The following is a 14,121-nucleotide window of genomic DNA, read 5'->3' on the forward strand; positions in this document are numbered from 1 at the left end:
GCAATTCAATCATCTGAGAATCTTTAGTCATAAAATGATAACAGTTAGCTGAATTTATATGCAGTGAGATGTACTGATCAATGATCAAAGGGGAGATTTATGCCACAAAGATTGTCATGAAAAGTAGGGGGCATCTGATCTCCTGTAACCTGTTGAGCTAAGCTGTCTTACCAGCTCTGCTCTCTGATTTTTCTTTTTTCTTTTATAAAAAAAAATGTTGTCAAAGTTATTTGATTGCAAATATATTTCAGAAATATCGACATACATTTTTCAATTAGCAGAAACTTTATGTCAGTAATGCGAAAACCTGCACTGCTCTTACCTAATTTCTTCCTCATCTTGATTCCTGACCTGGGAAGGGAGAGAAATATATTTTTGTTCTTGTTTTATTTAATTCCTCCTGGGATTTGGATCCAACAAGTAAAGTATGCATATTATGCACACACACAAACACACATGCAGCTATTACCCATTTCTTGTATTCTTGACTAAAGACATTGATTTGACACATTTAAAATGCAGCCAATTGTTTTTATTGTTATATTATTAAGAAAAAAAAAAAGGTGGGGGTGGTGGGGGAGAAAGGAGTAAAGGGGAAGAAAGGTAAAAGAGAGGAGAGAAAACCCCAACAATCCCCTCTGAGCAAGCACTAGGCGACAGTGGATAGGAAAAACTCCCTTTAAAGGAAGAAACCTATGACAGAACCAGGCTCTAGAGGGGGCAGTCAACTGTCGGGACTGGTTGGGGGGTGAGTGTGAAAAAAGAGAGGGGTGGGGGAGGGGGGGAGGTGTTAGTAATTAAAGGGGGGAGGGGGGGATTAAGTTGGAACGGAGGTGGAGGAAGACGAGGTGACATCGGCAGCAGTGAAAGAAGGAGTGTCCCTCCTCCGGAAGAAGCGGAAGAAGCGTCTTTTCTTCTTCTCCAGATGCTTTTCTATGAGCACTTTTTTCTCGAGGATGAGGATTTTCAACTCCTCGATTGTTTCGGTATTTTGCTGCTCCAGTTTATTGCATTTTTTCTCCACTTCTTCTAATTCAGCTTGTTTGTCTTCCAACCTTTCTTTCAGTACTTTAGATGTTGCCTCCTGTTTTTGCAGTTTTTCATTTTCTCCTTCCAGCTCAGTTACTTTGTACTTCATTTTGTTATGAAGTTCTCGCAGCTCTTGATATTTCTGCAGTGTCTCATCAAACTTTACCTGCAGCATCCTGTCTTTTCCCTCCATGTGCTGGAGTTGGCACTCCATGTCTCCCTGCTTTCTGTCCAGCTGCTTTTTCTCTTGGAGGATTTCTTTATTTTGTCGCAGAGCTTCATCAAGCTTTCCTTGCAAGCTTTCATTTTGTTGCTCGATGCTCTGAAGCTTGCAATCCATTTCCTTTTGTTTGATCTCTTGTTCCCTTTTCTCTTGAAGAAGCTTCTCATTTGCTTGCAGTGTGTCACCAAGTTTTTTTTCTCGATACTGTACATTAACTCCACGTCTAGGAGATTGCGGTCCATCCTCTCTTCTTCATGTCCTCATGTTTCTTCCCTTGGACAAGTTTTTTATTTTGTCGCAGAGCTTCATCAAGCTTTCCTTGCAAGCTTTCATTGTGTTGCTTGATGCTCTGAAGCTTCCGATCCATTTCTTTTTGTTTGATCTCCTGTTGCCTTTTCTCTTGAAGAAGCTTTTCATTTGCTTGCAGTGTGTCACCAAGCCTTTTTTTCTCTACACTGTACATTAACTCCACATCTAGGAGATTGCGGTCCATCCCTCTCTTCTTCATGTCCTCATGTTTCTTCTCTTGGATGAGTTTTTTATTTTGTCGCAGAGCTTGATCAAGCTTTCCTTGAAGCTCCTGGTTCTTTTTGTCCATGTCCCGGAGATCCTGTTGTTTCTCCTCAATAATAGCTTCCTTTTCTTGAAGCTGGTAGGACAACTTTTTTAATTCAGCCCTGTTTCTCTCATTTTCCTCCATCAATAACTTAACCTTCTCTGCGTTCATGAGCATTTCATCCTCCATTTCTTCCAAGCGCTTTTCCTCTATTTCTACTTGGTCACACCAAGGAAGAGAGGAGAGGTAAGGGTCTAGTGGCTGATCCCAGGGAAGAGCGTAGGGGTCAACTTCTTGTCCCTTTGGATATTCTGTTTGAGACATGTTGAGTCTGGAAACAGTGACTATGCAAAGGATCCAAATATTTCAAAAGGCTTTTCTGGCGAACGGTTCAATGCTGCAAAGATTGCTGCGAGAAACGGACTAAAAGTCATTGCGTTTCACCGCTATTTATGGGTTTTAAGGATCAAAGGACCAAAGGATCAAAGTGGTGGTAAGATTCTACATGTGCGTGACGTCATGATTCTGTAAGGCAATGAGGTTGTCACATGATATTTTTGGAGGAGGGCATTTTTCAACTTGGACAAATTATCAGTAAAGTTTCAATCTCTGTTATTTTCCCCCAAAAACGTGTTGTCGCAATAATGTTTTCTACGGTCATTGGTGCCAACAGATGGCGGCAGTTTAAAGTTGGGTGTTACTCTGCCCAGGCTGCTACCATAGAAGAAGAATGTAGACCAATAGTACTTTAACGATTTCCGCTGATCGTTTCCGTGTAAATCTTAGCATTGCGTTAGCTGTCAAGCTAAAAGTTTAGCTTCATACAGCCATATTTTCAGAGTAACAAAATATTTAAACGGTCTCAGATCATGGTGAGTATTTTGAAAAAAATATTTATATAATGTGAAGCCTATGATGTGGAAAGGCTAGCGAGCGTAATTTTGCCTATTGTGTTATACACGGGTGCTTACATCCGAGTAGTGTTGATCTTTTCTAAGGTCCATGGGTTTATCCAACAGGCAGCTAAGTCACCGTTATATCTTTAATTTTGTGTGCAACATCTTAATGCAAAAAAACAACAACAAAAAAAACAAATCAAAGCAACAAAACAAAAACTAAACAAAAAAACACAATGCATTTTTAAGCTCTCTCTGCGTTCACAGCCTCTGCAAGTGTCAAACTTCCTCGCTTTAGCTGATGCTAACCAACATTAGCGCTTACGGTTCGTATATAAACGCAACTGTCAGCCCTTCACTTTTGGTGCCGACAACATTTTAAGCATTTTCTACAGTTTGTGAAATGGTCGTCATTGGCATTACATGCCAGTAGTGTTCGCTAACTGACTTTACCGGGGATTATATTTATTACAACGTTACTGCGTGGAAGTGATCATAGTGTACGCATATGAACGTGAGTGGTAGGTGTTATTAGTGCGACTTTACCCTTAATTAGTTTTCCCAACGAAAGTAGAGTATTTTATGCGACGTGGTTCCTAGACCAGTCCCAAACAATTGATCGCGTTCATTAACAGACCAATCTCTCCAAAATTTTAGGGTAAGCTAGAATAGGGATATGGTTGCAATAATACGAATAAGAGCGCAACAGCATATTGACAATGGCGAGAACTCTAATATTTACATTGTGTTAGTGCACCCATCGCTCCGCGTCCTGACCCTCATCCTTAACGCTACATTGATGTAGAGAGTCTCTGACACAGCTGTGCTCTGCAGCCCAGACACCCTGCTTATCTGTGATTCGGCCAGACTGGTGTTGAACTCCTCCAAAGACATGCACGGGGTTAGGTTAGTTGGCTGTAGGTGTGAGTGGTTGTCTGCGTCTTTCTAATAATCCTCCGACAGACTGGCGACCTGTCCAGGGTGTACTTTTGCCCTATGACAGCTGGAATGCACCCTGAATAAAATAAGTAGGAGAAAATGAATGATGTTTATGAACTGCAGTTAATGTAGTCAGACAATAGGCCACAAGTCTTGGTCCAGAAGCGTACTAAGATTTAAAACTAAAATGTTGGCACTGGTGTTTGAAACAGTATACTGTCAGTAAGACTGGAGCAACTGCACACAACTGGAAACTAATAACTAGAGTAGCTGAGTAACATTTTGTTACTGCATCCATTTAGCCAGGTAATTAGCATGTCTACATATATGTCATTTCTAATGTGGTTCTATGTGGTATGTTGTAGGACAGTGAAGTGTCTGACACTGACCATGTACCAGTGCCTGAGAACACTGGTATGGAGGGGAGAACGCACCTCTTTACTGTATTTGTTGGAAACCAGACATCAACTGCTTCATGATGTAAGTATATATCAGTTTTATATTTGCAGTACATGCAGTAGGGCTGGGCGCTAGCTTCATCAATGTTATCAGCGATTTTTTTTTTTTTTAATGAAGATCTTCTATTTCAAGAAAACTACCAATAATGATATCCACAGATATAGAAAACAATACCGTAACATTTTATTGATGCTTGCAGTTTGGAGGCAGCAGTATTTGCAAGTGTAACTAAATTCCAGGCATTTTCCATCCTTCTTTTCCCATCAGCTTTTTTCTAATTGTCAGTGTGAACCAAGGTGTCAGCAGCAGCATTATAGTGCAAAAGTAGTGAACCAGCATATATCAAATATAACCACAAAAGTAGCCAAGTTAGTGTTTTTCCTGGAAATTTTAAGTGAAAGGATAAAGTAACTGCTTAACACTTTAGTTTAACAATGATTAATGAAATGTAACGGTGTAACTCATCAGCAGTCTGCACAGTATGGTCACATATTAAAACTGAAGAATATTTTGTACTTGTACTGTTTCATCATGGGTCCAGTTTTTACCCAGGTGCTTAAAGCCCTCCTTTACCCTCATGTAACACCAACAGTAATTTCCAACCGCTGTTTCCTGTTCCTGTCAGTCAAACGAACAGACGACAAACATCTTCTATAAACAGGAATAATGTCATTTTATCGGATTAGAAAACATCTAATCTAGCATTGATGTTACACTGCTGTTTAGTGTCTCGCTAATCTCAGTGTCACCAAAATATCTGCCCTACATGTCAAACAATGACAGAACTTGAAACAGTAACATCACCTAGCAGCTTATGTTAATTAGTGCTAACGTTTTGTTTGCTGGCTAACATTGCTATTATTATAGTCACAGTTAATTGACTTTGAGAAGCTTTATTTCAAAAGTAACTTTACAATTTCACACCCATTTAGCTGTGTTATCTGTACATGCTGTATAGGTCATAAGGCATGCATGGATCATTTTTATAATCAGCCTCTTATCTTTTTTCCACCACAGCCTTTGCCATGATAAATTGGTCAGTTTACAACCAGGAGCCGTACACCTTAACCTCAGAGGCCAGGACATCCAGGGGCAGTGTGAACACGCACTTCTTTAAATGGGATGCAGTACTGTCTATAGAGGGCCACCCCCTCGCCAGACAACCAAGTGCTGTCCCTGTGCACGGCCAGTGTGAGAAGGACTCTCACTAAAGTCAACCCACACAAAGCTGCTGGACCAGACAATATACCCGGACGTGTGCTCGGAGCCTGTGCTGACCAGCTGACTGATGTCCTAGCGGGCATCTTTAACATCTCCCTGAGTCAAGCTGTTGTGCCAAGTGCTTTAAAACCACCACCATCTTACCTGTACCAAAGACAGCTACAGCCTCGCAGTTCGAAGACAATGGACGATGCGATCTCATTGGCACTCCACCTAGCCCTATCACAACTGGATCAATGCAACGTCCACCTAAGAATGCTGTTCACTGATTTCATCTTAGCATTCAACACCATCATTGCCCAGCAGCTGATCGGCAAGCTGGACCTGCTCAGACTTAACACCTCCACCTGCAACAGGATCCTGGTCTTTCTTACTGATGGACCCCAGACAGTACAGGTTGGAAATATAAGATCCAGCACCATCACACTGAGCACAGCCCACCCCCCCGGGGATGTGTGCTGAGCCCGCTACTCTTCACGCTGCTGACCCACGACTGCACCTCCAGCTCCAACATGTGATGAGTCAATGTTGTGATTGTTTGTGATTTATGTGGGACTCCTCCCACCAAAGGATGGCTGTGGGTTTTTTGTTTCTCTTCTCTCTCTCAGGTGTGTACACCTAGGTGTGTCTTACTGGAGTCCAGCGCCTGCTGAGTCATTGGGTGGAATTCATTCCTGTTCTGGGATTGAATAGTTGGTTGATCACCCCAGTAGTGATGACAACCCCCTGGTCCCCTCTCTCCTAGCCTCCACCACCCAACAAACAGTCTGTGCTTCCAAGTGTTACTTAGTGTCTTTGTCTGAAAACTTAATAAATTGTTAACTGTTGACTCAGTTTTCTCCTGTTTTTCACTTAGAAGGTCAGGTAAGTAAATTGTCTTTTGGTTGGATTTTTTTTTTCTTTTTTAGGGACGCTTAGGAATGTTTAGGTATTTGTTGTTTGTTATTTTTGGCATTGCTCACTGCCGATGTAAATAAATGGCTGCTTAGCACTTTGAAAAGTACTCTGTTTTTGCTCTTTCTTGGGTGGTGGGTGAGTGGGGGTGTCACATCGCTTGTTGTTTTCCAATCACTGGTAGACCGAGAATGTAACACAAACCACATTATCAAGTTTGCAGATGACACCACAGTGGTGCTACTCATCAGGGACGATGATGATGCAGCATACAGGGAGGACATGGAGCGGCTGTCACATATGCTAAGCCAGGACAAGAATCTGTGTCTCAATGTTGATAAAACAAAAAAAGCTGATTTTTGACTTTAGGAAGACCGAGGCTGTCCATCTCCTGCTCAGCATTGCTGGTGTCAGAGTAGACGGAGTGAAGAGCACCAGATTCCGCAGTGTTCACTTTATAGAGGACCTGTCCAAGGGCAGATCAAGAAGGGTGGGATGTGCCACCCTTAAATGAGCTCTTCCACTCCAAGTGCCACCCTAGTTTTGCATATGGCAGTGTTGTTTATTAAAATAAGGCAGCATTAACAGTTTGAGTCTAGCTACAGTAAACACTGAATATAAATTCTAAAACTGAACATTAACAAATGGTTCAGCCCATAGCGCGGACCGGCTTTTTTTTTCTTGTTTTCAGTAGTAAGCGATGCCTATGATTGTGCAAGAGCACATTTTGAATCAACACCATGGACATTTCAAATTTCACACAGGTGGTTGGTTGTTGCACTGTGGAAATGGAATGAAGGTGCGTGTTATTAACCCTCTGGGGTCCACGGACACACCCACCTCCAAATGACGTGACTGATTTAAGCTGACATAGCAACAAGCTGCAGCCATGCTGAATCTCTATTTTAGCTTGTGTTGAAAGTTTGGACTTCAAAGTATACACCAGTTTTTAAATTTTAATGACAGGCTGCTAAATCCAGAGTTATGATTAAAAAATATGTATAAGCCATGCTTTTTTCTAAATACTATTGTCATGGTTTGAAAAATAAAAGCTTTTCTAATGACAGCGCGTAAACAGTAAAGAAAGAAAAATGTATCATGTTGACCAATAAAAGAAAAAAAAAAAATGGCAAACAGTGGGATTTGGTTAGGAAGAGGGAAAGTTTTGGAAGTGACGGCAGCGAGATAGAGCGAGCAACCAAGTGAGAGAGGGAGAGCGAGTTTTGAGATGTTAGAGATTTGTGACGTTTAGTGTATAGTTGGTGTGTTGTGTAGTTGTTGTTTTGTGTGTTAGTGAGGGCACTAATGAATGTCACATAGTGTTTACACTGCATTCTGCCTGTCTCCAGGTGGAAAACAGAGGGAGTGATACACCTGCTGTCAGGCCTGCAGGTTTCTCCCTGTGCTGTTTTTCTCTGTCTTGTGGCGGACATTTTTTTATTTACTGGCACAAATAATTTGTGGGGCATCTTATTGTGACACCTGATTGTTCTCTCGTTTTAGTTAAGTAGTGTTTTTAAATGGCTGTACAAAAAACAAAACAAAAAAACAAAGCGCCTGATGCATTGGCTGCATTTTTAGATGAATAGTTATATATAATTTTATTGTTTACAAAATTTGTCCATAAGTTTTAAAAATTTACCATTTATATTTGCATTTCAAGATATGAAAATAATTTACTAAACATGTCTGTGGTTTTACAGTAAAAAGAAAATATAACTCCTACTAGGATTTTATGTTTTGTGTGATTTCAGATCAGTTAATACAGTATGTCAATGAAAAAGTAACTGTAAATTCAGACATGTGAGGTTGTTCTGAAAAGAATGATACCAAGCAAGGCAAGGTTTAAAAAAAAAAAAACCCAAACAATTTGAAGGTGAAATACAAATGTAAAATCAAAAGTAGCCAAAAATGGCCAGTTGTTTTTTGGGCCTCAGAATATTAACCCAACAAATCATGAAAAATTAGGTTTAATGACAGTGCAGATTTCTGACATTTTGTGTAAATTTAACAGTGTGAAACCTAAGTTAGACTTGTGTTTGTAAAGAACCCCTCCCATGTTGTGTAGCTTCCTGGATTTTATACTTATTGGGTAAATATTGATTTATCATACAGGCTATACAGTACATAAAATCTAAATTCAAATGTGTTATGTAACTGAATTGTTTAATTATTTGAACTACAGAAAATAATTAAGTTATAGACAATATTTATATGAAGTATGCATATTATGCACACACAAACACACATGCAGCTATTACCCATTTCTTGTATTCTTGACTAAAGACATTGATGTGACACATTTAAAATGCAGCCAATTGTTTTTTATTGTTATATTATTAAGAAAAAAAAAAGGTGGGGGTGGTGGGGGAGAAAGGAGTAAAGGGAAGAAAGGAGGTAAAGAGATAGAGGAGAAACCCCAACAATCCCTCTGAGCAAGCACTAGGCGACAGTGGATAGGAAAAACTCCCTTTAAAGGAAGAAACCTATGACAGAACCAGGCTCTAGAGGGGGCAGTCAACTGTCGGGACTGGTTGGGGGTGAGTGTGAAAAAAAGAGGGGGGGGGAGTAAAGGGGAAGAAAGGAGGTAAAGAGATAGAGGAGAAAACCCCAACAATCCCTCTGAGCAAGCACTAGGCGACAGTGGATAGGAAAAACTCCCTTTAAAGGAAGAAACCTATGACAGAACCAGGCTCTAGAGGGGCAGTCAACTGTCGGGACTGGTTGGGGGTGAGTGTGAAAAGGGGGGATGGGAGAGGTGTTAGTAATTAAAGGGGAGGGGGATTAAGTTGGAACGGAGGTGGAGGAAGACAAGGTGACATCGGCAGCGGTGAAAGGAGTGTCCCTCCTCCGGAAGAAGCGAAAGAAGCGTCTTTTCTTCTTCTCCAGTTGCTTTTCCACGAGCACTTTTTTCTCGAGGATGAGGATTTTCAACTCCTCGATTGTTTCGGTATTTTGCTGCTCCAGTTTATTGCATTTTTTCTCCACTTCTTCTAATTCAGCTTGTTTGTCTTCCAACCTTTCTTTCAGTACTTTAGATGTTGCCTCCTGTTTTTGCAGTTTTTCATTTTCTCCTTCCAGCTCAGTTACTTTGTACTTCATTTTGTTATGAAGTTCTTGCAGCTCTTGATATTTCTGCAGTGTCTCATCAAACTTTACCTGCAGCATCCTGTCTTTTCCCTCCATGTGCTGGAGTTGGCACTCCATGTCTCCCTGCTTTCTGTCCAGCTGCTTTTTCTCTTGGAGGATTTCTTTATTTTGTCGCAGAGCTTCATCAAGCTTTCCTTGCAAGCTTTCATTTTGTTGCTCGATGCTCTGAAGCTTGCAATCCATTTCCTTTTGTTTGATCTCTTGTTCCCTTTTCTCTTGAAGAAGCTTCTCATTTGCTTGCAGTGTGTCACCAAGCCTTTTTTTGTCAACACTGTAAATTAGCTCCATGTCTCTGAGATCGCAGCGCATCCCTCTCTTCTTCATGCTCTCTTGTTTCTTTTCTTGGACGAGTTTTTTATTTTGTCGCAGAGCTTCATCAAGCTTTCCTTGCAAGCTTTCATTGTGTTGCTTGATGCTCTGAAGCTTGTGATCCATTTCTTTTTGTTTGATCTCCTGTTGCCTTTTCTCTTGAAGAAGCTTTTCATTTGCTTGCAGTGTGTCATCAAGCCTTTTTTTCTCTACACTGTACATTAACTCCAAGTCTCGGAGATTGCGGTCCATCCCTCTCTTCTTCGTGCCCTCTAGTTTCTTCTCTTGGAGGAGTTTTTTATTTTGCTGCAGAGCTTGATCAAGCTTTCCTTGAAGCTCCTGGTTCTTTTTGTCCATGTCCCGGAGATCCTGTTGTTTCTCCTCAATAATAGCTTCCTTTTCTAGAAGCTGGTAGGACAACTTTATTAATTCAGCCCTGTTTCTTTCATTTTCCTCCATCAATAACTTAACCTTCTCTGTGTCCGTGAGCGTTTCATCCTCCATTTCTTCCAAGCACGTTTCCTCTATTTCTACTTGGTCACCCCAAGGAAGAGAGGAGAGGTAAGGGTCTAGTGGCTGATCCCAGGGCTGATCCGTGAGCGTTTCATCCTCCATTTCTTCCAAGCACGTTTCCTCTATTTCTACTTGGTCACCCCAAGGAAGGGAGGAGAGGTAAGGGTCTAGTGGCTGATCCCAGGGAAGAGCGTAGGGGTCAACTTCTTGTCCCTTTGGATCTTCTGTTTGAGACATGTTGGGTCTGGAAACAGTGACTATTGCAAAGGATCCAAATATTTCAAAAGGCTTTTCTGGCGAACGGTTCAATGCTGCAAAGATCAGTGCAGCGAGAAACGGACTAAAAGTCATTGCGTTTCACCGCTATTTGTGGGTTTTAAGGATCAAAGGACCAAAGGATCAAAGTGGTGGTAAGATTCTACATGTGCGTGACGTCATGATTCTGTAAGGCAATGAGGTTGTCACATGATATTTTTGGAGGAGGGCATTTTTCAACTTGGACAAATTATCAGTAAAGTTTCAATCTCTGTTATTTTCCCCAAAAAACGTGTTGTCGCAATAATGTTTTCTACGGTCATTGGTGCCAACAGATGGCGGCAGTTTAAAGTTGGGTGTTACTCTGCCCAGGCTGCTACCATAGAAGAAGAATGTAGACCAATAGTACTTTAACGATTTCCGCTGATCGTTTCCGTGTAAATCTTAGCATTGCGTTACCCGTTAGGCTGAAAGTTTAGTTTCATACTGCCATATTTTCGGAGTAACAAAATATTTAAACGGTCTCAGATCATGGTGAGTATTTGGAAAAATATTTATTTAATGCGAAGCCTATGATGTGGAAAGGCTAGCAAGCGTAATTTTGCCTATTGTGTTATACACGGGTGCTTACATCCGAGTAGTGTTGATCTTTTCTGAGGTCCATGGGTTTATCCAACGAGCAGCTAAGTCACCGTTATATCTTTAATTTTGTGTGCAACATCTTAATGCAAAAAAATCCCAAATCAAAGCAACAAAACAAAAACTAAACAACAAAAAAACACAATGCATTTTTAAGCTCTCTCTGCGTTCACAGCCTCTGCAAGTGTCAAACTTCCTCGCTTTAGCTGATGCTAACCAACATTAGCGCTTACGGTTCGTATATAAACGCAACTGTCAGCCCTTCACTTTTGGTGCCGACAACATTTTGAGCATTTTCTACAGTTTGTGAAATGGTCGTCATTGGCATTACATGCCAGTAGTGTTCGCTAACTGACTTTACCGGGGATTATATTTATTACAACGCTACTGCGTGGAAGTGGTCATAGTGTATGCTTATAAAAGTGAGTGGTAGGTGTTATTAGTGCGACTTTTCCTTTAATTAGTTTTCCCACCGGAAGTAGAGTTGTTTATGCGACGTGTCCTGGCCCGCATCCTTAACGCTACATTGATGTAGAGAGTCTCTGACACAGCTGTGCTCTGCAGCCCAGACACCCTGCTTATCTGTGATTCGGCCAGACTGGTGTTGAACTCCTCCAAAGGCATGCGCGGGGTTAGGTTAGTTGGCTGTAGGTGTGAGTGGTTGTCTGGGTCTCTCTAATAACCGTCCAACAGCCTGCCGACCTGTCCAGGGTGTACTTTTGCCCTATGACAGCTGGAATGCACCCTGAATAAAATAAGTAGGAGAAAATGAATGATGTTTATGAACTGCAGTTAATGTAGTCAGACAATAGGCCACAAGTCTTGGTCCAGAAGCGTACTAAGATTTAAAAACTAAAATGTTGGCACTGGTGTTTGAAACAGTATACTGTCAGTAAGACTGGAGCAACTGCACACAACTGGAAACTAATAACTAGAGTAGCTGAGTAACATTTTGTTACTGCATCCATTTAGCCAGGTATAATTAGCATGTCTACATATATGTCATTTCTAATGTGGTTCTATGTGGTATGTTGTAGGACAGTGAAGTGTCTGACACTGACCATGTACCAGTGCCTGAGAACACTGGTATGGAGGGGGAGAACGCACCTCTTTACTGCATTTGTCGGAAACCAGACATCAACTGCTTCATGATGTAAGTATATATCAGTTTTATATTTGCAGTACATGCAGTAGGGCTGGGCGCTAGCTTCATCAATGTTATCAGCGATTTTTTTTTTTTTAATGAAGATCTTCTATTTCAAGAAAACTACCAATAATGATATCCACAGATATAGAAAACAATACCGTAACATTTTATTGATGCTTGCAGTTTGGAGGCAGCAGTATTTGCAAGTGTAACTAAATTCCAGGCATTTTCCATCCTTCTTTTCCCATCAGCTTTTTCTAATTGTCAGTGTGAACCAAGGTGTCAGCAGCAGCATTATAGTGCAAAAGTAGTGAACCAGCATATATCAAATATAACCACAAAAGTAGCCAAGTTAGTGTTTTTCCTGGAAATTTTAAGTGAAAGGATAAAGTAACTGCTTAACACTTTAGTTTAACAATGATTAATGAAATGTAACGGTGTAACTCATCAGCAGTCTGCACAGTATGGTCACATATTAAAACTGAAGAATATTTTGTACTTGTACTGTTTCATCATGGGTCCAGTTTTACCCAGGTGCTTAAAGCCCTCCTTTACCCTCATGTAACACCAACAGTAATTTCAACCGCTGTTTCCTGTTCCTGTCAGTCAAACGAACAGACGACAAACATCTTCTATAAACAGGAATAATGTCATTTTATCGGATTAGAAAACATCTAATCTAGCATTGATGTTACACTGCTGTTTAGTGTCTCGCTAATCTCAGTGTCACCAAAATATCTGCCCTACATGTCAAACAATGACAGAACTTGAAACAGTAACATCACCTAGCAGCTTATGTTAATTAGTGCTAACGTTTTGTTTGCTGGCTAACATTGCTATTATTATAGTCACAGTTAATTGACTTTGAGAAGCTTTATTTCAAAAGTAACTTCACAATTTCACACCCATTTAGCTGTGTTATCTGTACATGCTGTATAGGTCATAAGGCATGCATGGATCATTTTTATAATCAGCCTCTTATCTTTTTTCCACCACAGCCTTTGCCATGATAAATTGGTCAGTTTACAACCAGGAGCCGTACACCTTAACCTCAGAGGCCAGGACATCCAGGGCAGTGTGAAACACACTTCTTTAAATGGGATGTAGTACTGTCTATAGAGGGCCACCCCTCGCCAGACAACCAAGTGCTGTCCCTGTGCACGGCCAGTGTGAGAAGGACTCTCACTAAAGTCAACCCACACAAAGCTGCTGGACCAGACAATATACCCGGACGTGTGCTCGGAGCCTGTGCTGACCAGCTGACTGATGTCCTAGCGGGCATCTTTAACATCTCCCTGAGTCAAGCTGTTGTGCCAAGTGCTTTAAAACCACCACCATCTTACCTGTACCAAAGACAGCTACAGCCTCGCAGTTCGAAGACAATGGACGATGCGATCTCATTGGCACTCCACCTAGCCCTATCACAACTGGATCAATGCAACGTCCACCTAAGAATGCTGTTCACTGATTTCATCTTAGCATTCAACACCATCATTGCCCAGCAGCTGATCGGCAAGCTGGACCTGCTCAGACTTAACACCTCCACCTGCAACAGGATCCTGGTCTTTCTTACTGATGGACCCCAGACAGTACAGGTTGGAAATATAAGATCCAACACCATCACACTGAGCACAGCCCACCCCCCCGGGGATGTGTGCTGAGCCCGCTACTCTTCACGCTGCTGACCCACGACTGCACCTCCAGCTCCAACATGTGATGAGTCAATGTTGTGATTGTTTGTGATTTATGTGGGACTCCTCCCACCAAAGGATGGCTGTGGGTTTTTGTTTCTCTCTCTCTCTCAGGTGTGTACACCTAGGTGTGTCTTACTGGAGTCCAGCGCCTGCTGAGTCATTGGGTGGAATTCATTCCTGTTCTGGGATTGAATAGT

General features: G+C 41.4%; 2 long non-coding RNA genes across 2 annotated transcripts; both read left to right on the plus strand.

Moving 5' to 3' along the window:
• Window positions 1-2,331: 2,331 nt before the first annotated feature.
• On the plus strand, window positions 2,332-6,345 carry LOC120440395. Its single transcript, XR_005613231.1, has 3 exons — window positions 2,332-2,680; window positions 4,009-4,123; window positions 5,120-6,345. It is a non-coding gene; the product is annotated as an uncharacterized LOC120440395 (long non-coding RNA).
• Window positions 6,346-10,739: 4,394 nt separating this feature from the next.
• LOC120440394 lies at window positions 10,740-13,303 on the plus strand. The gene is made up of 3 exons (XR_005613230.1): window positions 10,740-10,978; window positions 12,121-12,236; window positions 13,229-13,303. It is a non-coding gene; the product is annotated as an uncharacterized LOC120440394 (long non-coding RNA).
• Window positions 13,304-14,121: the final 818 nt, after the last annotated feature.

Source organism: Oreochromis aureus, linkage group 5 (genome assembly GCF_013358895.1).
Source record: "Oreochromis aureus strain Israel breed Guangdong linkage group 5, ZZ_aureus, whole genome shotgun sequence".
Classification (NCBI taxonomy): domain Eukaryota; kingdom Metazoa; phylum Chordata; class Actinopteri; order Cichliformes; family Cichlidae; genus Oreochromis; species Oreochromis aureus.